This window comes from Canis aureus, chromosome 11 (genome assembly GCF_053574225.1).
Source record: "Canis aureus isolate CA01 chromosome 11, VMU_Caureus_v.1.0, whole genome shotgun sequence".
In the NCBI taxonomy this organism is placed as follows: Eukaryota; Metazoa; Chordata; class Mammalia; order Carnivora; family Canidae; genus Canis; species Canis aureus.
The window spans coordinates 69,401,013-69,424,010 of NC_135621.1; the positions used below are offsets into that span (position 1 = coordinate 69,401,013).

General features: G+C 39.9%; 1 long non-coding RNA gene across 5 annotated transcripts in view; it reads right to left on the reverse strand.

Annotated features, from left to right (window-relative positions):
* The window catches only part of LOC144324308 (uncharacterized), a 253,334-nt gene that overhangs the window by 93,166 nt on the left and 137,170 nt on the right, over positions 1-22,998 (reverse strand). Inside the window, exon 7 of one of the 5 annotated variants that reach the window (XR_013389838.1) lies at positions 17,228-17,451. The exons of 3 other annotated variants lie outside the window; for them this stretch is intronic. This is a non-coding gene — a long non-coding RNA (uncharacterized LOC144324308). Of the gene's footprint in view, positions 1-17,227; positions 17,452-22,998 lie in introns of those variants that run through there. One more of the 5 variants, XR_013389842.1, reaches the window with a different exon arrangement.

Sequence of the window (22,998 nt, forward strand, 5' to 3'; positions counted from 1 at the left end):
GATTCAATGCAGTCAACCCAATGAAAATCCCTACTGACTTCAGAGTTGAAACATCCCTTGCAGACAAAAATCCGAACACCCTGGTCTGGGTAGGGACCCCGGGTAGAAACAAAGTGTGTATTCAGTTATTTAATAAAATGTAATACTTTGAAAGACATAACTTTTATTTTCTAATTTATAGGAAAGAAGAAACTTTATCAAGTTTCACTTCTTAAATCTTCAAGTCTGTGCTTCAGATGACTCCCAGTCAAGACCAAAATGTATAGATTATATGCAGTGGAAGTTGGAGGTCAGGGGATTGGCATTTGAAGAAGAAGAAGAAGAAGGAGGAGGAGGACGAGGAGGAGGAGAAGGAGAAGAAGAATGAGAAGGAGAAGAAGAAGAAAAAGAAAAAAGGAAGAAAGATGACAGAATTTGAGAGTTATAATTAAAATGCCTTTTTTGGATCCTGAATTATTACAAACCAAGGTCTAGGAAGAAAAACCCTTCCAAATAATTTTCATAAAAATAACCTCCCGATGTATTTCTGTCCCATGCATTCCAGTCTTTAAATACCAATGTTAATGTTACCTTGTTACTTCACTGGAGATTAAATGAATATAACTTCTTGCACCTTTTGGGTTCATATCAAATTAGAGTTTCTGTCTCATTGTGTTTATTTATCTGCAAACACACATCAAAGCAGACACTATGTGCGTCTGTCTTAGCTAGTGGAGAACACAAGAACTTTTTTTTCAGAGTGTCATTGATACACTCAACCATTTCCATCTTTACTGACTCATTTGTTGGGCCTAAGACTATCACATGGGAGTGTATGGGCTAGCACACATTAGTCCTAAAAAAGCTACAAGCATTAAGAAAGGGTAAGCATAACTTTTTTTTTCCTTTTTTTGTCTATCATGGTAACATGCATTGACTTGATGCTCTGTGTAACAAAGACAAGGTGAGATCCACACAGATCCCAGGAACACGCTATAAAATTATGAGCTGTCCCTGTTGAAATGTTAGCATGTTTCTTTTTTAAGTGTCATTTAAGATTCTAAATAAAAATAAGCATCTATTAAATAAATATATTTACTTATTTGTATTTCTTCCATTTTTAGTGTCCAACCGATTTTAAAGTTACCATAAATGCCACAGAGAAAGGGAAAAGGGAAACAAGGCTGAGACACCAGGTGTGTTTTATGATACCAACATACAAATTGTTAATGTTGCACCTCGTTTAAAGAAAATACACACACATAGTATATGAACTCATGTGGATATGTACATAATTTCTTAAATTGTTTGATCATTTTATTGCAATATATTTTGAATCATAACAAAATGTCATTTAAAAATCCTACTGAGCAGTGAACTCTTTATTTAGATATTTAGTCCTCAAGTCTTAGAAACATCTAGATTTTTTAAAAGATTTTATTTATTTATTCATGAGAGACACAGAGAGAGAGGCAGAGGGAGAAGCAGGCTCCCTGTGGGGAGCCCGAAGTGGGACTTGATTCCAGGACCCCGGGATCACGCCCTGAGCCAAAGGCAGATGCTCAACCACTGAGCCACCCAGGAGTCCCAAATATCTAGATGTTTAAATCTGGTAATACAGGTACGACACAGAGTTTAATTCCATACTTTTTAACACTGCTGTGTAGTAATAAACAAACGTTCTATTTGGAACCACTTGACTAACTTAATTTGCTCTTTCTTATTGGAAGAGACAATAGGAAAATGATATATCTCTAGAGTACTCAGGATTAAATTATCTATATTTAATAGCAGAGTAATGTATTTTGTATGATTTCTTTAAAATATTGAGCACAGACGGCATGGAATTATTTAATGTGAGCTATTAAAATGGAAGTTGATTTAGAACATACAAAATGTCTTTCCAATACTTTGACAACTATAAACTGGGATTACCTTACTAGACCAATCTGTTAAAATTAAGTTAAAAACTATAACAATATTTTTTTGTGGGCTCTGTCCCCACCCAGAAGTGAAAGAAAGTCACATTCCTTATCCACTCTCTCTTTACCTACAAACACAATTTTGGGAAGGTTTCTCAGAGTGTCTCTCATGAGCCTGTGGTTATAATCTGGCATCCAACATTTTTCTCCTCTCCTGTTTGGCTTTCTCTGGAGACATCTACTTCAGCTGACTTTAAGTGTCGGGCAATTGCTGCTACATCTCCACTATTAGTGACCATCCAAGACTTTGGTGAAACCAATATAATATCACTGATGCCCTCCAAGTGTGTTCCTGTCTTTGTTGCTGCCTGTGACACCAACAATGCATGAAGTCCTCTTCAATTTTCTTCTACGTATGAGCTGCACATTAGTCTACTGTGGCTTGAACCCTGGTATTTGCACTTGAATGTGCTTTAACCTTGTCAGACCTTCTACCCCTCTTATGTTACACTCTCTTACATAAGCTATGTCTCCATAGATTTACCAAAAAAACCCACACACAAAAAAAACAAAAGTATAATAAACGAACAAACTACACAACCAGCCAAACAAACAAAAACAAACGGATCCTTCTGAATTTACTTTCATTTGCTTTTATTTACTCACAATCCCTAGAACTCAAGTGAAAATTCATGTAGGCTGATCTGAAAGCTGTCTTTTGATGCCATTAGATAAAGTTTCTATGCCTAGGGGATCTCTCTTCTTACCATTCAGTTTTTCCTAAGAGATGTCTCTGTCTCTTATACATAAGACCCTACTTAGCACATCGACACATCCCGCAAATTTGCCCAGAAAATCTTTAACAAAGATGTATGAAGTCAAGATAAAATCTTGAGGAGAGAGAGATGGCAAACAGACAAATGAAAAGATGCTCAACATCATTTATCATCAAGGAAATGCAAATCAAAACAAGATACCACCCCACGCCAGGTCAGAATGGCTACAATCAAAAACACAAGAGACAACAAGTGTTAGTGAGGATTTGGAGAAAAAGGAATCCTCTTCACTGTTGGCAGGAACACAAATTGTTGCAGCCACTGTGGAAAACAGTATGGAAGTTCCTCAAAAAGTTAAAAATAGAATTACATTATGAGCCAGCAACCATACTACAGGATATTCCCCCCCCCAAAAAAAATACAAAAACATTAATTCAAAGGGATATATATATACCCCTATGTTTATAAAGAGCATTATTTACAATAGCCAGCCAAATTATGGAAGCAGCCAAGTGTCCATCAATAGATGAATGGATAAAGACAATGTGGTATATGTACACACACACACACACACACACACACACACACACGGAGTATTTATCAACCATATAAAAGAATGAAATCTAATCATTGGCTAGCTAGAGTATGATGCTAAGCAAAATAAGTCAGAGAAAGATAAACACCATATGATCTCATTCACCTGTGGAATTTAAGAAACAAAACAAATGAGAGAAGAGGAAAACAAAGGAGAGAGAGACAAACCAAAAAACAGACGCTTAACTATAGAGAACAAACTGATGGTTACTAGAGGGAGGTAGGTGGGGGATTGGGTGAAACAGGAGATGAGGATTGAGGAGGGCACTTGTCTGTGATGAGCACAGGATGATGTATGGAGTAGTTGAATCATTATATTGTATACCCCAAACTAATAATAACACTGTATGTTAACTATATTGGAATTAAAATAAAAGCTTAATAATCATAATAAAGAGGTTTGAAAAGATTAAATCTCCTTTTGGCGTGTGTATTTTAAACAATTCTCTGGATGTTCCTCTTTTAAAATTGAATATATTATTATTGTTGAATTAGTAGTAGAATTTGTCAAAGTTCACAAATAACACTATCTTGTACACCAAAATATCCTAGTTCTTTTTATGATACAGTGTCAAGGCACAGGAAGAACTTCTTTCATAGTAGCTTGCATCTTCTTCAGTTTTAAGATATCTGGTTCTCTGGTTTTGTTTTTTCTTTTCTTTTCTTTTCTTTTCTTTTCTTTTCTTTTCTTCTTCTTCTTTTTTTTTTTTTTTTACATTTTCACATTTCTAAAACCAAGATATTACTTATGAATCACATGTGCACTTAATGTTTGGGGTTTTACATATATATGTATATATATATTTTTTTTTACTTCAAAATATTTGAGGATGAATTCAAAGCAAATGATTGCTTTGAATCAAGGAAATACATTATCAGGTTTTGACTATTTTTTAATTGTTTTTGCTGGGAAACTGTATTTGGCCTGAGACGTTTCCAAACACACATGTAGTAACAGTAATATTATGTGACTCAATGAATGATTAAGAAGGTGACCTTTAACCCAGGTTTTAATGAACATGACTAAGAAAATTTAATCAACTTGGTATAAGATGTCTTAACTGCAAAAGTTTCCCTGGAAGGAGACATGGAATGTGTAACTACAAAATAATTGTTCAGAATTGTGATATATATTTTGGGTATGTTATTTTCATGTGAATCTACATGGAACATGCATCACCCTTAAGACTAGTCAACAAGTATTTTGCCTGCGTGAACCTGACTTTAACATATGTTGGTTGTTGACAGGGCAATTATGTGTGTGAACCCTCCATGGACAACCAATCTTTGTCCTGTTACCTGACTATGGGCTGTGCCCTGACATCAATCACCTGTGTCTTTCTACTTTGCACTACTGTTTTTAATGAATTCCTAGTAAAAGAATGTGAATAAACTGGCATAAATGAATCCCCACTATGGAGAAATAACAGATATTCTCCCAGAACATTCCATAAGCAAATTCTTCTTAATTTGGAACTAAGAATAGCAAATTGCCTCATATGCTCCAAACTACAAAGTGATGCAGACCAAGAGTTCTCCCAATTTCTCATCGTCCTTGGAATCTTTACCACCTACCACTTCAGTTGCAGATCCCGTTTGGTCAACAATTGTTACCTCTCCCTGACCTGAAGGCCATAATGATGAAGCAAACATGTGGATTGAACCATATTGAGGATGCTTCTGATGTGTTGATTACTGAACACAGTTTCCAACTGTGCTCCAAGGGACGTCATTGACAGAAGACACGACAGGAATGTATCTCCTGGGGATGTATGATATGGTACTGGGAATACTGGACTCAGACTGTGCCAGATCTTATACCAAAGTTCTGCTGCGCATACCACAGACAGTATAAACTCTCCCATCTTTATTTTTGCTAGTTTAATACAGACCTCTCCAAATTGCCAGGTCTCCTCATTTGCAATAAGTTCCAAAAACACCCATCAGGCCATCTTGGCCTTTGAAGAATCTGTATCATTAAGGTGTAGTGATGGCTAAATCTAGTCCCTGGAATGGTTGTGTGGAAATCAACTGGGATACTGGTTCAAAATACAGATGCTTTTCCTCCACCCAGGAGCTACTCAATCTGAATATCCAGAGGCAGGGCTCATCCCAAAAGCATGCCTGGTTTAGAAACTATTGATTTAGTGAGACGCCCAGCAATACACTATCACCGGTAGAGTAGGGTAGCAATTTACCCGTGCTCCTAACAGTAGTGGGTAGAAGGAGTGCAAACTGCCCTCCCTGGGTAGCCTAGAGGCACAAGAAATGACTTCCCAGTCATTGTAATTCTCAATTTCCAACATAAAGCAATATTAGCCTCATGAGGGCAAATAAGATCCCAACACAAACAGGAACTCACAGTTAGAACGTTGCTACAAACAGGTAGATGCCAAAGGTCCATCATTCAAAAGCCAGCCTCGTCTGAAAGAAACTACCATAAAGACATCTGATGTTTTATCAGCAGCACATTGCTCAGCTTCTGGTTAAAAAGTAGTTCTTTGCAGCAACCCAGTTTTAGCTGTCCCCAGGGCTCTGGCGGGAAACAAAGTTTGACATTATTTTTTTTCTCTGCCAAAGGGGCACCTCTAGCATTGACGTGTCAGACAAGACACCTGGTCAGGAGCATGATAATATTTCCCACTGAACAAGTTAAAACCCTCTCGTTTTTTTTTTTTTTCTTGAATTGCTGTCCCCAGATGCCAGTCCCATGAGCAGCCTCTACCTTCACAAAGCTCCACTCCTGGTATCAATAGGTCCATGTGCCAAGGAACCTAAGGAGAAACATGGTTTGACATCCTGGGGGCAATTTCTCTCCTAGAGAAGGGCAGGCTTCCATTGCTCTGCCTTGCCTCTCATTAATGTGCCCAGCTAGGCCTCTTTCCTGCTCTACTTAACTGCATCCACTCCATTATTGATCATATTGTGTGTAATGGTACATTTGCTGAGGAAAATGATGATTACCCTGTAAAGAGAGGGTGGTATATGGGATCTTGTGTCTATACAATTTAGTGATGCTATGGAGTCTGCCTCAAATAAATGCACTGGAGATGTATTCTGGATGAATGGTGTTAGGAGCAAAACCAGTCCCTGAGATTAAGACAGTCTAATGTTGCCTTCTACACTGGAAGCCAGGGCTACTCCAAAAAGTTGTTGTTTCACATTTTGCCTCAAAGGATTTAACATGAGAAGCCTTGTGTAATCCCTAAGTGGATACACTATAATTTTGACATGGGACGATGTGTCTGCGTCACCACCTTTTTGCATTTGCTGTGTTTTCAGTCTCTCATTTACTAGTTTATTTGGCATATTGTAAAGTTAAAAATGTTGGTACATTCTTGTCTTGTTCTTTGTGTTGGAAATTGTATGGGATTTTAATCTTTTGTAATTCATGGCTATTTCTTCTGAAAGCTGATAATTGCTTCAATTATATCCTACATTCTACTACTTCTACTATTACCAATACCTCCTTTCCCAGCACATTTTTCATATTTAACTCAATCAGTCATGATAATAAAGGGCTTCATTTATTTCTTTTATAAGTTGTTGAACTGAAGATGGGAGGATCATTGAATCAGTCAGATTCCAATCAGGAGACAGAAATGACACAGTAATCTGAACAAGGAAAGTTTAATGAAAAAGATTATTGACTACCAGAGGGGATTATCTACTAGCAATAGGTAACTCTTACATAAGGGAGGGGGGCGGGATGAAAGAAATGGATGGGGGGAGCAGCCATTGCCTCTAGAGTTGAGGCAAAGGACCCCAGAGAGCCCTCCTTCCCTCAAGGACTGAGATGCAGACCTCCTTGAAAAGCATGCGATCATGACCCACTGCATGGCAGAGAAGTATGCTGCACCAGTGCAACTCTGCAAAGCTACTCTCTGGAGTGTGGGAGAAGCCACCCAAGAGGGTAATGCTCATGAAACTTGCTGGGGCTTAGCACTCTACTGGTGTCCCATGAGCTCCTGGCCACCTTACACTGCAGACGCAAATAGAGAGCACGTGAAGCCAGGAAGACAGGCCCTTTCCTTCTCGAGTGTCCCTGCAGTATCTTCTCTACTAAACAGCTTAACATGGTGCATGCTGGCAAGGAAGAAATGTTTCATCCCCAAAAGCAGTACACTGAAGGGTAGATTGGGCGTTGCGAGGCAAGAGTCGAACAACTGGTACTGGTACAGTCTACCTCTTGCTATTCAGGTACAACATGTACCCTTCTCTACACAATTGATTTCTTTACCACCACCAAATCAGTCTATGTTTTTATCCTCCAGTATGTAGCTATCCTTTGTAGAAGTGAATAAGTTCTTACCATTTCCCTAACATGAAGAGATATACTGTCTCAACAGTCCTTTCACCCATCACTACCTTTATTAATTACTCCTCAAATTCATAGTCCCACTGAACATTCTGTTCCCAAACGACTAACTATATTCTACAGCACATCCTCCCCTACACAGTATTTCCGTGGTCATTAGTCCTTTTCCTCCCAAGTACTAAGCTTTGTTTCCTTGCCTAATCTGAGGTGACATGGATCAGTGATGCCCGCTTCCCCCGCCGCTTCGTCTCTATTTCCTACCCCTCATCATCACTGTGTTTTAGTAGCTGATACCTCATAGTGCCTTAAGATGCCAACGTAGTGGAATACGGATAATATGGGACACACGTAACAGACAAAATTAGACAAGTAATCATTAAATCTTACTTTTAGCAACTAATTTCTTTGCCCAAATAGGGGAATTGACTGATTTGATTTCTGACTCATGTCCCTCCCATCTCTACACTGTTAATGAGAGCCGAGTGACCTACAGTCATTGAGGAGAGGGATAAAGAGAAGCAGACTCGATCATTAGTTCATGAAAAGTTAAGACTTAACTACACAATGTGCCTTTTATTTATTCTAGTGTTTTTCTTCAATTGTTGCAAATCTGTGATTTGTTATATTTGACCCAGTGGAAGTCTCGCAAGTCACACTGACCTATTAATAGAAACTCAGCCTCCTAACAACCAAGAAACAGAGCTCAGGCCTGCTTTATTTCTCCACTTGCACCTCAATAGCAGCAGTGACCTTTGTCTATCATACACCAACAGTGTGGAGGGCATCATATTTCTACTGACATCTCTGTTTGGTGTGTGAAGCTATTTCCAAAAAGCTTCATTTATTTAATCTTCCAGCTGTCTGAAAATCTTTATGGGTGACCATTTTTAGCTTGCCCTTTACCCTTTGCTTTCTGAACCTAACCAGGTTCTTGCTGGAGGCTCGCAAAGGTCTAAGATCAGTAGGAGAAGAAAGTAGAAACTGGATGTCTAATGAAACAGAAGTCAGCTAGAAAAGTTCCATAAAATTACTTTGGGGAGAAGCTGGTAGGAGAGATGCCACTGTGTTTTTATTTCTACTATCACAACACAAAATAATTAATCGGTAAAAAAATACTTTTTGTTTAATAATTGCTGTTCTTCATTAGTGTGAACCAAGGGCACAGTCTATCTAAGACAATAACATCTGCACCCCATATTTCATTATCACCAAACTTCACATTTCACACAAAAGCATTGCTAGCACAGCCTTACAGCTTTAATTAGTTTCTGCCATAGCTGTGAAGGTCAGCCAATTATTGTGTGTGAAATTTCAATATGAAGTGGCTGAATTGAAGACAGCATTGCAACAGTGTGGGATTCTGTGGTGCTGTAAATCTAGCATTTTAGAACTATTCTTTAAAACATGAGATAACATAAAATAATCATCGGGTATGTACAGTTTCAAGGGTTACTGGCTAATTTCACATGTGCTTTGTGGGGGGAAAAAAACCATAATTTCTGATTGTTTCTTGAATTCCCTCCATTACACCGTCATTATCTCTGACACAATTGTTAAGGCTGATCCATGTTTTTATGATTAACTTGTTTTACTCACTTAGAACTCCTCTGAAACATTTGATCTAGGAATAAAGCCTGGTTTTACCAAGTTTCACCTGATGGAAGGTTGAAAATATTCACACACATACACACTTAAACACTATATTTGATCCATAAAAATGTAGATAATGTATTAATTGATTAGGTCAACTTCGGAGTGTCCCTTTTACTAAAACTGTTTTCCTAGCAATCCAATTTCATGAGTTTTCTATGTAGGATCATAGAAATTCAGAGGTGGAAAAAAAATCTTGATGCTTATCTGGTCTAGGGTCCTTTATTTTATAGATAAGGAAATGTGCCCAAGAATAATACCAAATTTCTTTCATAAAGTCACACAGCTCCTTAGCAGTATCGCCAGCAAGAAAACCCAAGGTCTGTCACCCTGACCTTGTGGCTCTCCACAAGCCCATTTCACTATCACAGAAAAATTTAGGTAAGGTGTACCACATGATATATAAAAGCTCCCAATTTTGCTCAAGCATTTTTCACAAGGTTTGGGTTTTGTTTGTTTTACTTTGTTTTATACTTAGACATCTAGGTAGTTTAATACTAATTCAAGCAAACAAGTATTTTTGGGGTCATCCTCCAAGCAAGGCAACCCACAGGCATTAGAGATGTCCAGGATGATTAAAATGCTCTCTGTAAGCTTCCAAACCGGCAGAGTAGATAACAAAGAGGAGGAGGAAGAGGAGACTGTAGGAATACTGGAAACAGATAAGTCTGATTAGAGGAGAATAAATAAAGACAGAGCTGAGCCAAAGAAGGTAGCCCAAGGCTGAGAAAGGAAGAAGAAGACTAGAGGATGTTTAGCAGCATACCTGGCCTCCACCTGCTAAATGCCAACAGTCACCCTGGCCCCAATCCTGGAAATAAAAATTGTTCCTAGTTGGGGAGCAGGTTGTAGAAAGGGTGGCAAATTCACTTGAGAACCACTGATCTAGAGTCTAGTTTCTAGATCATAGAGTACAGTGAATCCTAGAAGACTTCCCAATTCCAAACAGAGACTCTGCTTCAGCCTTATTGGAATGCATGATCCCTTGACCTTCCCTCATTTCCCAAACTACCGGCTGGGAAAGTAGCATCACTTATTTCAAAGAAGCTTAGGAAGCTAAGGGCTAGACTGGAGTCACTTGATTTGATGATTTGGTGGCCAATAGGAGGAAACTAGATTGTAGTAGATTGAGGAATAAGTGAAAGTGACTGAACGGTAAGCAGAACAGCAGATGTGTGTGAATTTTCTAAAAACTTAAAAAGCAAAGGAGAGAGCAGAAGTGATGCAATATGTCCAAGGAATTATAGGGTTGAGCACTCTCAACCTCAGGAACAGCTGACATCTGGAGTCAGGGAAGTCTTTGTTTGGGACGAGTGGACTGCCCTGTGATTTTTGGGGGGATATTTTGTAGCACCCTTGGTTTCTACCACCAGATACCAGTAGGCATCCTCCCTTTTAGGTGTGACAAGAAGAAAATGTCTCTGGATATTATGAAATGTCCACTATGAGTTAAATCTCTCCTGATTGAAAAGCCCTGGATTAAGAAGATTTTTGGTTTTCAATTTAGGGTGGACAGAACTAAGCAAGTGTTTAGGAACAGAAGAAAAGACTACTGAATTGGGAGAAACTAAAGATGCAAGTGAGAGCATCTGAGTGGTTCAGTGGTTGAGTGTCTGCCTTTGGCTCAGGTCATGATCCCGGGGTCCTGGGATCAAGTCCTGCATCAGGCTCCCCCCAGGGAGCCTGTTTCTCCCTCTGCCTGTGTCTCTGCCTCTCTCTGTGTGTCTCTCATGTATAAATAAATAAAATCTTTAAAAATAAAAAAAGATGCAAGTGAGGGTAGTGAAACTTGGGGAGAGGGACATAATATGAAAAAGGTAATGAGAAAGAAGACCAAGAATGCTTGGAGAGGGGAATGGACTTTCCTTCAGAGCCAAGTAAAGAGGGAGTTCCTGAAGTGGAGATAGAAGTTAAGAGCAGCCAAACCAGAGAGTCTTGAACTTTTAAGTAAAGTAGTAGATGGGCTTCATCTGATGATAGAATCTGAGAGTGGGGGAGTCACTATAAAGTTGAGAAGCAAACTGTAGATCACTGCTTAGCTGAGGTTAGAGAGCATACGTTTGCAGCAGAACTAGGAAGACGTGCATATTTGTTGCTTATTTAATTGACCTTTACTGGGAGCAGGATCGGAGAATGGGCACTTCCAAGGACTAGGAACTGTCAAGAGCAGAACAGCAGCAGGACAAGTGATAAAGGAAGATGAGGGCAACGTAGGAAATCTGTGTGAGTTACATGAGGCAAAAACTAAGGTAAGACGTACTTGAAGTCAATAAAGGGGCGATAGCTTGAGAAATCAGGGAAGGCTCAAAGGCTCATGCATCCTAATGAAGCTGAAACAGATTCTCTGCTTTGAAATTGGGAAGCCTTTGTATGATCCATAATAATCTATAGTCTAGAATCTCGATGCTAGATTGGTGGTTCTCAAATGAGTTTGACAAACCCTCATCCCTGCCTGGGGGCATTTGGTGATGCCTGGACATTAATCCGTATTATCAGGATTGGGGTGGAGCAGCACTAGTAGAATCTAGTGGGTAGAGGCCACGGATGCTTCTAAACATCCTACAAGGCACCGTACAGCCCCCACAAGGAGTTATCTGGTCCGTAATACCTATAGTGTCTTTGTTGAGAAACCCTGCTCTAGATTAAAATTAAATATCTAGTAGGTTATCTAATGGAAACTCTTGGGAAATTTTTAAAGAAAATTAAGCCACGGGGCACCTGGCTGGCTCAGTTGGTAGAGCATGAGACTCTTGAGCTCTGGGTCATGAGTTCAAGCCCCATAGTGTGTGAAGAGATTACTTTTAAAAAAAAGAAGAGAGAAAAAGAGAGAAAAAAGAAAATTAAACTGCTGAAAGGTCCTTTTACAATCCTATTATACCTAAGCATTAATTTTTATAGCCTCTCAGACAGCAAGAACCTCCAACTGCTTTTATTCATATATTCATTTACTGTTTCACGCAAAATAAGTTACCGTGTTTTATTATGGGAGCCATATTAAGCATTGGGAACATAAAAATAAAGCAGATGTAGACAAGCATTAACTCGGAGAAAAGTATTGCCATGGACTGAATTGTGCACCGCCCACCCCCCACATTCATACACTGAAGCCCGAACCAGTGTGACTGTATTTGGAGATAGGGTCTGTAAGGAGGTATAATAAAGGTTAAATGAGGTCATAAGGATGGGGCCCTGATCTGACAGGATTAGTGTTCTTATAAGAAGAGGCACCAGAGAGTGTGCACTTGTTCACTTGCCTCTACCTCTCCCTCTTGCTCCTGAGTGTGTGTTCTCTCTTTCTGTCTCTCTCTTTCTCTTCCCTCTCCCCTTGTGTTTAGGTCATATAAGCTTATACACTAATGGTGGCCAACAAGCCAGGAAGAGAAACCTCACAAGAAACCAACTATTCTGGGGCACCTGGGTGGCTCGGTAGTTGAGCATCTGCCTTTGGCTCAGGTAATGATCCTGGGGTCTGGGTATTGAGCCCTGCATCAGGCAGGAAGCCTGCATCTCCCTCTGTCTGTGCCTCTGCCTCTCTCTGTGTGTCTCTTATGAACAAATAAATAAAATCTTAAGAAAAAAAAAGAAACCAACTATTCGGGCTCCCTGATTTCAGACTTCCAGCATCCAGAACTGTGAGAAAATAAGTGTCTATTGTTTATGCCACTCAGTCTATAGTATTCTGTATGGCAGCCCAAGCAGACTAAGATAGGCATATTCTCCTGTTTATCTGTTTTTATCCCAAGCCTTGTCCCAAGCAAATGCCAGTTTTGCCTTAGGAGCCCTCCCACTTCAACCTAACCCTTTGTCTTACTGTCTACTCTTCCTCCTACCTTTGGCAGTATGAGAAATGGATCTGACTTTGAAATTAGGCAAACCAGATCCTAAACTGTAGCACCTAACCATGGAAGCACTAACAATTAGCACTTAAGCCCTCTGAACCATAATATCCTCACTTATTAAAACAGACATAACCACTTTCACTTAAATGACTTAAATGAAAAATCGGGTGAAAATGCCTAATATTGCTCTAATAAGGAGCAGTCTCTCAACAGTTAACAGTTTCCATTTTCCCTCTTGGATCACAATTGTATTCGAGGGCTGTTTTCAAGAATTATTTGGTTTATTTGGTTCTTCCCAACTGTCTCATTAGATGCTGGTCTAAAGAAGCTGAAGTTCTCCCTCCCTCTCCCAAAGAATACCCTGAAGAATTCTGAAAACAGAAAAATTCCCATTCTCTACAATTGAAACTTAAGTGATGAATTTCTGGCCCTATAACAACTAGAGAAAGCAGTGGTATTTTGACGTGTGAGTACCTGACTGGTATTACAAAATGAAATAAATATGTAGTTTTTACTAAAAAAAAAAAAAAAATCAAGCAAAGAAAATAAAATAAAGCCTGTGTTTATTTCCAGCATATCAAACCACTTAAGCATTTTTTTGTGTGTGTGACTTCACATGATGCAGGAGTGTAACTTATCACCCAAGTATCTATCAGTTCCTACAATTCCCTGGACCTCCATTATGTGCCAAGTACTGTGCTAAGCTGTTTACACCTGCTAACTCATTTAATCCTCGTAGAAGGCCTTGCTTCCCTAGCATGACTTGCTGGATTATGAAATGAGGGACATAAACCTCCATTTGATATCTATGATGATCCCTTCTTTTGTGCGATAAGACAATCTGTAGATTGTCAACTCCTCTTGGGGGAGATAAGAAGAGTTGTAATGACTCCTGGAGGTGCTGGATGGCATCTGAACTGAGGAATCTGGGCCAGTTTCATTTGGCAAAAGATTATCACTAGTTTCAGATCAATTTTTCAGGAAATTTCTCCAAACTATGTCTTGAATCACCTTATCTTTACCCCCCCCCCTTTTTTTTTTGAATATCAACAAAGGAGACAAAAGCTCTTTTCATGAAGAGTTTTTCATACATGGCAGCTATTTAAAATACAGGTCGTCTCTCTGGTTCATCATCTGTAACCATGTAGTGCCCTGTGGTTGCAGGGAGGGGATGGGTGGGGGCAGTCAGTACTCTCCCTAACAAATAGGAAACTCAGCTATTGTTGCTAAGTGACCAGGTCAGGACACCTGGTCTAGAGATTAGAAAACAGACTGTAGGACCAAAGAATTGGGAGATCGGCACCCATTAGTGGATGCTCTACCCTTTGCCTTCCAGGCTCTCGCCTCTACATGTAAACTTTCTCCTTTTAGACAATACAAATTAGTAAAATCCTCCTAAGTGACCAGCAGGGATCTACCCTGGCTTTTCCTAAAATAGTCCATCACCTTTGGCTATCCAAGATAGTAGAAGCCATCCTTCACAGACTTTACTGGACTCATTATTTATTCTCTGGGTTCACTGATACAAGCTACATGAGGGCAGGGACCGTGTCTGTCTTTGTTACTATCTTATCACTCCTAACAGTGTGCTAGAAACATCACAGACAAGCATAGAAATCATTCTTACAGAAGGAAGGAAAGGAAGAAGGGAGAGAGAAGGAAAAAAAAAGCTATCCTAGACCCCAAACATGGTGAAATCCAAAGAAATCAGTATACTGGAATTGCTCTTGGTATCAAAATCCAATATTAAAGTTGGAAGGAATCTCATAAATACTACTGAGCCCAATCCATCTTTACTGAGGTTCAGAGAGTTCAGTGTTTTGCCGTGCTCACAAGTTCATAGCAGAAGTCTCCTGGTCTTTGGTCCAAGAGCCCTTCCCTTGTACTGTGTGGCCAACCTGATGAGTGCCTCTGACCTCTTTGTCAACATTTGCTATGTTTTTAAAAGATAAAGCGTACTTTACTGGAGCCACTAAGAAATATATGATGTACTTATTTATTTATTTTATGTAATAGAGAGACATAATCAGCTTAGTGTTTAACAATGGAGCATTTCCTGTTTCTGGAGTATATATGTGTGGGTCTGTATGGAGATGTGTGGGTTTTCATTTGCAGTTTAAGCAGAGCAAGATATGATGTCTATAGGGCTTTCTTCATCAAAGGAGAATGATTTAAAGGAATTCAATGACTCAAATTCTCAACAGTATCCTCTTATTAAGGAAAATGCCTCTAAGGTTTTGGAATTGATACAGCAGAGAAATTTAATGAAACGCTCTTAAGATTTCAAATCCTAAAATGTGCTGTGTGCACACTGAATATTGTGATTTGGAAGAAATAATCTTATAATTCCCAAGTTTAATGTCATGCCTGTGAATTAAAAAGTTAGGCCAATTAGAGTTTCTCGGGAGACAGCAAATGGCCAACTGCCAACCCGGGAAAGACGAGCTGCTGGGTTCTGACGCCAAAACAAGAAGAAAAGACCTCAGCGATGAGGGGGATGCACCTTCAAACATGGAAGGAAAGTTTCCACAGCCAGCCCTCTACAACCTCACTTCACCCCTGAGTCAGAACCAACAGCTGTTTCAGGAGTAGTTTTGAAAGAGCATAATATCAAGGATTTTGAACTTAAAATGTTATATTACAAATAAAACAAAATAAGATGTTACATTACATTTATATAGTGCTTTTAATCTCTATAAAGTACCTCCCCTCTCATTGATTAGTGTAACACCCTCCTCCCACAACAAAGACTAGAATGTATTATTTTGTGTCTATTTGTTAGATAAAAAACCTGAAAATTGAGAAGTTAGATGGTCTCTGAGCATTGATTAGAAGTCTGTTTCCTGGTACCCGGTCCCATCTTTCCACTTCACCTTGCTGAGGACTTTTTGGAAGGGTAAGCTTTTTCTTTTTTTGGAGGGTGAGGGGTAGCATGTTAAAAAACTAAAAGATATAAACAAAATTAATGGGAGAAATAGAAAACCGTATTCTGTTCATTCACTCATGGTGATCTACTGTTGTCATTTCAGATAAGGACAATGGAATAAATAAAATCCACAAATATACAAGGCTACCTTGTTAGGAAGATGAAGCCCGTCTCTCACAAAGCTATTCAAAGAATGGGCATAGGTGATGTGCTGTTCACTTTCACCTGATTTGAACTACGTGTCCTCTACCTTCTTCAGCAATCCTCTGCATAGTAGTGGTAATATGAGGTGAAATGGACACAAGGATCAAAGAAGCACAGATTTGGAATAATTGGCTCCCAGGTAGTTAAGAGCTTACTGTTTTAGTGATTTAGCAAATTGGGTTCCATCTGACAAACAATAAATGACTTTTGGGAAGCCATTCTTCCATAACTTGTAAAAATATCTTTCAAGTATCTCTCTAATACAGAGTTCTAGCCATTGGGATTCAATATTTTAAGAAATATCTGTAAGTAAACTAAACCTCTAGAGATTTTTCCCTTTTGACTCAACTCTTGTTTTAATTCCAGTATTTCTCGGAAAACACTGATTGGTTTACTATGGTCAATTATGAGATGTTTTTAACATTAGGTGTAATATATCTGATTTGTGACCCCAGGCCTCAGATGTTTTATAGCTGAAATTTAAAATGTACACCATAGCCTGGTACAAATAGGCTCACCTGTAAGCTCATAAAAGCCTCCACCTGCTGTGTTATATTTCTTTTCTCACATCTTCTGATTCTACCCTTGATTTAGTTATGATCCATATCAAACACTTAGCAATGCATGATTTCAAATGGTTGATGGTAGACTAGTCATGAAGTAGTGTAAGCATCATGCTGAAAGGTAAGATGCCACAGCCTTGATGGAGGCTGGCTATACACGATAGCAGGCATCGCAGAGGCAGAAAGGAATGGCCTGACGTGTCAGCAAAAAAGCCTAAGGTTAAAAGCTTAATAGTCACCTGTTGGATTGTCTTTCCTGCCAAACTGTAAGATCTGTGAGGTCTGTGTCTGCTCTACTCACCACTGAATAGCTGGATTGTAGCTCTGCCCAGCACATGGGAGACGACAGTAGGTATGCGTGGAAGGGATGATCACGAGGATGACCAAATGCATCACGAGGAACAAAAAGCACAAGTTCAATAGTAGTTATCAGAGTCAAAAGCTGTATTTCTCTATTGCTTTCCTCTTACCTTTTTAGTATTGTTTGTGGATTTCTGGCAAACTCATTGTCATTTTTTATATAGTTGAGATGAGCTGAGCAAACATCAACTACTGCCTGTTGACTCTTACTAAAGACAGGTCTTGGTGGTGTAAGCTCTGTTAACACACTCTGATCCATAGCCAGAGACTCAAACTACATCTGTGTTAAACTCTCTTGCTGGCTCTGTTAGTGTTTTGGTCTGAAAAAAAAAAAAAAAGTTTTCTGACCTTTAACCCTAATCTTCTCCATCACAATGTGAACACACCTCAATTCTGCCCTGGGAGCAGTCCTGTCAGCTGTCTGGATCAGTTAGCTTTTTGCTGTATAACAAACCACCCATCCTTAATGGCTTAAAATAATGACCATTTTATGTAGCTCATGATTCTGTGTGTTATCACTTTGGGCTGGGCTCAGCCAGGTGGCTCTACTGGACTACTGTGGTCCCTGTTGCTCTTGATTGAGCTTATGCACATATCTGGAAGGCTCAGACAGATGGCCGGTATGTCTCTTTGCAAGGTCTCTCATTCTCCAGCAACCTAAACCAGACTTGTTCATATGGTGGCAAAGGGCAATAGAAACTGTGATGTTTCTTATTGCTGGTTCAGACCTCATGTTCAGACCACATTCTATTGGTCAAGGCAAATCATTAGCCCAGATTTAAAAGATAAGGAAATAGATCCCCCTTTCGATAGGAAGACCATTTTTGCAATCTACCACACCATCCTAGGGTCCTTTAAGTTTTTATTAGCTTCATTCTTTCCTCATATTTCCCCAAAATAAGTCCTTTTTCTGTTTGTCTTGGGTCAAACCTCTGAATGTCACACATTCATTCCACAATATTTATTGAGCATCTACTATGTATCAGGATCTATGGTAGGCTCAAAGCTCACCAGAGCATGGTTCTTGCTTTTAAAGAGCTTAAAGCTAGAGAAGAGGGCAAATATTGAAGAAAATGGTGATAAGAAGCAGAATAAAGTATTCTAGGAACTACAGAAACATAGGTGAGGGCCAAAATGGTGAGCCGAAAAAAAAATTCCTTGGAAAGATAGTGCTTAAATGAACAGGTATCTTTTAGATCAGTGCTATTCCAAGTATGCTCTGTGAACTAGTGGCAGCCTTCAAACTGTTGCTGGCCTGGTTTGAGACAAGAGTAAGAGTTTAGAAGACTTTTAGAAATTTGGTATTGCTGCAAAGTCCAAGCGTGTGATGCTTTTAAAGTATCAGTCTGCAACAAAGTGGAATTTAATTTAAAAAAATGATCTTTTATCAGAGATAGTCTGAGAAGCACTGACTGGGTAACAAAGGGTAGAAGAGAATCATGCGTGTGAGTTCCCAAAGCACATCCAGGTCTTAATCCCTAGAACCTCTAAATGTTATCTTAATGGAAAAAGGATTTTTGCAGACGTGATTCAGTTAATGATCTTGAGATGAGGAGATTATCCTGGCTTATCTGGGTGTGTGCTAAATGTAATCACAAGTATCCTTCACAACTGGGAGAATGAGGGAGATTTGACACTGACAGAGGAGGATAAGGCAATGTGACCAGAGAGACAGAGACTAGAATAATGTGAGCACAAGCCAAGGAATGCCAGCAGCCACCAGAAATTGGAGAAGGCATAGAACAAATTCTTCACTGGGGCCTACAGAGAGAACACGTACCAGCTGAACCTTGATTTTGGACTTCTAGCCCCCAAAACGGAGAAAAATAAATGTTTGCTGCTTAAGCCACCACGTCTGTGGTTTCCATAGGAAACTAATACAATGTGTGAAGACAAGAGACATGGAAACAACACAATACATTTGGGGATCTACACAAAGTTAGAAAATGGGGTAAAACATATATGTAGGGAGGAGGAGGAGAGATAAGGAATAAGAGGGAGGCAGGAACTGGGAACACCAAGGGTCCCAACTTTATCCCATATTGACATTTGAGAATTAATGAGAAGCCATCTACTTCCCGGTTGGTGAATGTGGCTATAGTCTACAGGAGGTAAAACACAGAAATATTGCTCATCAAACTCATTTCAGGAAAAAAAAAAGTACACTTTGCATGAGGTTAAAAATTAAGACTGTGTTAATGCTAATTGTTGAGTACTCTAAACTCAGCTATCTCAGGAGAGGAGACTTGGCCAAATTTGACGAGAAAAGCAAGGAATAAAGATTGTTTGCCTTTATTTGCCACTTCCTCTAAGAAGTGGATGCTATAAACAAGCTACTGAGCTAGTAAAAATAAATAAGCTGTCTAGCCAATCTTTCTAGCCTGAAACATGCATGCATACACATGTGTACATCAGCGCACACGTGTGTGCATGTGCACACGTGCGCGCGCACACACACACATACACACACACATTGCGAGACCAGCCTACCACACTAACCCAAAAAGGAAAGGGAAAAATCATTAAGGAAAGAGTGGGGAGAGACTAAAGACTGGCAATTGCTAGTGACATGTTTACTAAATATGCTTTAAAACATTAAACATAACATTGGAAAGCAGAGGAGCCAAATGGTTGGAGAAGCCCACTGATTACAATTCAGGTTAGGTCTCCGATTTGCTTTCTCGGCACTTGGCTTCACATCCGGAGCCCAGCCAAACAAATCTGCATCTCTGGAGTCTCCAAGCAACTCCCAACTTGGCATTTCTGACACAGGAGAGCTAGCCAGGAAACCCCTCTTTGGAGGGGAACCATTGGCCAGACTCACTCTATCAACATCCAGACATCGTAGTTAATTACAAACACACAGGACCAACCTGACAGCCAGCTCTGCAAGTAGCAGACACCAGCCTTCCCCAGGGAACTGGCTTGGCTCCAGTGAGTACTCCCAGCGACAAGAACCCTTTTAAGCAAGACACTCTTAGGGCTCACCAGATTGCGACAGGTTTTGTATTGCCATGTAAAGACATCCTCCTACCACCACCACTTCCTCAGAAATACCAGATTTCTATTCAAAGACAGTGAATGGAAATCCCTGGCAATAAGATTATATCCAGCATTAAAAAAATACAAATGATTTCCTAATCACATCCCTCCTTCCCACCCATCTGGCACTAACCTCTTTTCCGATGGGAGCCTAGCAAAAATCTTAGAGAGGAAATTGGTAAAACCCTTGACCCGTGACTCAGGTGTGTGGGAGGAAACCGTTTGACTCAGAAGCCTCTGATGTCTCCCCCTTTTTGACGTTTTCCAACAAGAAGTTATTCAGCAGGAAGACTGGAAATTTGGCCACAAATGGTAAGATCTAGGCAATGAATTAGTCAAATGTTTTTACAGAGAACCCATTTGTACTTGACATTAATTTGGGATGTCGGCTGGAAGGCCAGAGTTCTTGGAAAAGTTGGGAACAGGAGAACACGGTGCTATGCAACTAGATACTGGCTGACTAAAGCAACTCAAGAAACGCACCGTGCTTCACCCCCATCCGTTGGTGTGATCCTGGCACTTGCACTGGTGACAGAGAGTCATTTTGACTGATAAACGGCAGGATTAATCACATTACTCCAATGGCCCACCAGTGAGTGACGCATCAACAGCCATTACTTGGCCAAAGTCACTCAACTCAACTGAACCAGAGCATTAAGCCAACATTCTGTACAAAGTTTTTATATCCCAAAGACAATTCCGCTATTGTGCAGCTTGCCACCATAATGTGGAGCTTGGCTCTTAGGAAGAGTTTATTAAAGCCAATTTTTTTCCCTCTGCTCTAACACATTGGCTTTGTATCCTTTCAGCAACTCATTGTGCCACATTCAATTAGGTAAGAGCGTTAGGCTTCAATCCTGGTTAGGTGGTGGAGAACTTTCCTCAATCTTTCTTTCTCAGACGGAACCATGTGTGGACTTCTAACTTACTTTGTCTGATGAAGAAAGGGGTTATTTCTGCATAAGCAAAAGATTCTTCGTCGAGAAACCACAACGCCATTACATTCCAGCAATCACTGGTGTCTCTTGCTTGGGAAGATTTCTCAAGGAACATTTTCCCATTTGTATTCCATTGTCCTATTACATGCTGCCCCTTTGAAGCTTAGATTCTTAAACCGTGTGCACATCTGTCACGCATAACCCTTCCCCTTAAGCATTCCAAAGGTCTGTGGCCGAATACCAAGTCCTCCTTCCCGGGTCTACACTAGTCCAGGAGGAAATCTGTGCCCTGAAAGAGAATAGCCCTAATAGAATGACCTTTACTGAGGCTTGACATCTGCTACCTTGTAAGCTTCTTACACACTCAGTCTAATCCACCTGGAGGCTTTTCTGCTTGATGGAAGGTGATAAAAAAGCTGTTAGGCTGTAAGCCTGTCTTAGATTCAAAGCATGTAGGCTGCTTGAGATTCCGAGGCTTAGGGCGGACAGAGGGGGAAATATTTCTTAGTTCAGGTGCAATTCTCAAGATGCTTATTAGGATGAACTCTAGTCTAAGAACAACTTTATTGGTATGAAAGTCAAGACAAGGCTTCCTAATAGGAAGGAGGCTCCCAGCTTCCCAACATTTCAGAAGAGCTCATGTAATGGTGATCGTAAAACTTGCCTCACCGGCAAGAACCAAGAAGCCCAACTCTAGAAATTTACAATCCACAGAGGATCAACAGCTTGTATTCTGGAGATCTTAAAGGTGAATGCTCTCAAACACCCAACCGTCTGTGGTGATGAAAACCTGGACACTCACGGCTATAAACAACCCGGTCAGTTTCTTACACCAACTGAGACTAAGGTCTAAATTCCAAATTGAACTGGCTTCTTGATTTACACCCTTGGCCAAGGGAAGAGGGCTCAGAGATGGAGCTTCATGAGAATAGCAGAGGCAGGTCTCCCCGGGGAGACGGAGACTCTGAGGTAAGTTGCTGAAGAGTGGCTCCCCCGGGTAACAGGATAATTGCTTCTCAGAATCACAAAGTGAAATAAAAATATGAACTAAGTTGAAAGAACTAGAAAAGGTGGAACTTTATTGTATTATGCGGTGATTCCTTTTTTCCTTAATCAAGTAGTGGGATTCCTAATGCTCAGCAAACTTACCCAAAAGGGGAATCATTTAGAGCCTGCATTGAAAGAAAAGTCTGCTCCACTTCAATAAATTTTCCGTGTTAAAGAATCTGGTATCTTGGAAACATATTTGTCTTTGGGTAAATTGTTTACATTTTATTTCTCTCTCTTTCTCTTGTATATTCTTGATTGGATTAGAGAACTATAGGTATATCGTGGTTGATTTTATAGCAGGTATGAGATAAATAGGTCTCGCTGTTGCTGACAGCACCAGTTCTGTGCCCTCTGATATGGACATGTATTTGAATCTTAGCACACCTGAGAAACCCTGTCCTCTGGGGAAAGGACTGGGTGATGTACGTCATATCATGACAACAATAATAAAATCTCCATCAATATTCACAGAGATAAGGTATTACTTTAGCCTCATTTATCAGTAGCATAAAATATGAGAAGATTAAGTGACTTGTACAAGGTCACACAGCTAGTAAGGATTAAACTGGTAATCCAGATCCCTGATCTTATGCTCCCTCTAGTACAATAAGTCGCCTTTAGTCTAAACCCTAAATGGACCACATTTCAGAAAAGCTAATAATCTCTGTAAATGTCATTATGGGTAAGTGATTTATTTTGCCCAATTTCCATTCTTCCTGAAAGAGACGTCTGTATTTGCCAGGAGCTAAAACAGTGGTTGTTTTACCCACCTCACAGGAACGTGGCTCCCCGGAGCGGCTAAGTTTAGGCATATCCGATAAAGTGGAAGGAGGTAAC